Source organism: Lactuca sativa, chromosome 8 (assembly GCF_002870075.4).
Source record: "Lactuca sativa cultivar Salinas chromosome 8, Lsat_Salinas_v11, whole genome shotgun sequence".
NCBI classification, from domain to species: Eukaryota; Viridiplantae; Streptophyta; class Magnoliopsida; order Asterales; family Asteraceae; genus Lactuca; species Lactuca sativa.
In genome coordinates this window covers 106954498-106956544 of record NC_056630.2, presented here as the reverse complement: position 1 = coordinate 106956544, position 2047 = coordinate 106954498, and the positions used below count along the sequence as shown (strand labels likewise).

General features: G+C 32.8%; 1 long non-coding RNA gene across 1 annotated transcript; it reads right to left on the bottom strand.

Annotated features, from left to right (window-relative positions):
• Nucleotides 1-238: 238 nt before the first annotated feature.
• On the bottom strand, nt 239-1664 carry LOC122195420 (uncharacterized). Its single transcript, XR_006185719.2, has 2 exons — nt 857-1664; nt 239-749 (listed from the first exon to the last, which is right to left on the bottom strand). It is a non-coding gene; the product is annotated as an uncharacterized LOC122195420 (long non-coding RNA).
• Between the last annotated feature and the right edge of the window lie 383 nt (nt 1665-2047).

Here is a 2047-nt window from a genome sequence, read left to right as displayed (position 1 = left end):
AAGATTATAAAGATTTAAGGCTACAGGAATCCAAATTACAAACCAATGTCAAAGCAAGTCTATGATCTTTTATTACTCCAATAACCCATAAAGGAAAGCATATGATGTTATTATTCTTGTTTAACATTGTTTCTGACTTTTATGTTATTAATTATAATTAGCGGCTAACACTTTAACATATGTAAAAATTGTTTTTTGACTTTTCCATTCGTTAGCGTTCGTAATTGTTATATGACAATTTCGATAAATGTGGCATCATTTAGATCAAAAGACAGATACAACTTTGATAAAAAAAAAAACCCATAGTATTTTATCTTACATAAGTTATAATATTCGAAGTTATTCGGCAATAGATAGTTTATAATGTACTATATCTTCAATACGATTTGAAAGGACTTAAATAATAACAATAAAAAGTTATAAAGTTGACTAACTCTTCAAACTGCACAAACCGCACCAACCACCCGCACCAAACCGCACCGCATTATGCGGTTTACAACTTTGGCGGTGCGGTTTGCGGTTTCCAAAATACTCAAACCGCATATGCGGTGCAGTTTATGGTTTTTACTTAAAATCGTACCAAATCGCACCACGTACATCTCTAATTCAAATGGCATAATTGTCTTTCTCATAAATATACAATATTACTTACTTCGGCACATGCTGTTAGGAGAACCAAAAAACCAATTCAACCAACATCAGTGACACTCAGAAGCTTCTCAAATAGTGGAACAACTGTAGCATTTGAACTTAAAGAAGCAGAATCAAGGAAAATATTATATTGTAAAGAAAGATTAATATATTTATTTGAGATTAATGTAATATAAATAATCAAAACATGGTTAAAGATGGATACTCTCCAGATATCTGCTGCAGCTCTTGTTCTGTAATTCTAGGCCACCGAAAGCTAGCTATCAGTCAAAATTAGAAACCACATTTTCAAAACTTGACACTATTCCTAAAGCCCACACAAGAGGACATAAACCAGATACACACTTGCTCTGGATTTAACCATCAACTTAGATTAGAAAACTGGATTAGATTAGAAAAACTTACATAAATTGGATTGGATTGATTCTAGGAGGTCGTGATGGTCGTTGACAGACAGAGATTTTAGAGAAAAAAGAGAGAAAGATAATTAGGTTTAGATAGAAACACGATTGTTGGTGGTGTGTGTTGTTATCGTTGTTGTTGGTAGCGGACACGGTGGTGGATATAAATTCCGACAACAACAATTCCATTGATCGAGCATACTTGGAGACTTCGGTCCTCCTTTCTCTCTATACTAGCGACACACAGTGGTGTGTGAAGATGATGAAGACGATATGAACGATTGTTTCAGAGGAGCCTACGAAGACAATTGTGAACATTCTTGCGTAGAATGGCGATGTCTGATGTTGAAGAAGGAGAAGGAAGAAGCGGCAGTGGCGAGATTATATAAGGGACGATGATGAATGTGATGAGAGGTCGTCTGGGGCAGGAGGGATACGGTTTTGTGGTTGTGATGGAAGAGGTAATAGGGTTTTAAATAAAGTAATTTGCCTAAATTAAAGAGTAAATGATTTAATTAATTATTTATTAAAATTAAATAATATTTGGTCCACTTTAATCCCTACATCCACATAATATTTGTTCATCCACATTTAAACTTACCTCTCTCTCCCTCCCTCTCTCTCTCTCTCTCTCTCTCTATATATATATATATATATATATATATATATATATATATATATATATATAATCATAATTTATTTTACTATCAACTTATCTAAATGGTTTTTATACAAGTTATGCAAGCACCTTCCAAAATTAAAAAAAAAAACAAAAAACAAAAAACAAAAATAAAAACAAAAGAACCTTAACAAATTATATATACATAAATAGTAAGCGATTAAATTTAGAGTAAATTATTGAAATCGTCCATGTGGTTTCGTCAAAATTACACGTTTGGTCCCTAACTTTTTTTTTGCACTCGGATCGTCCTATGGTTTGGTAAAAATTCCATGTTTGGTCCCTAACTTTATGTATGTAAGGGACGAAAAATACA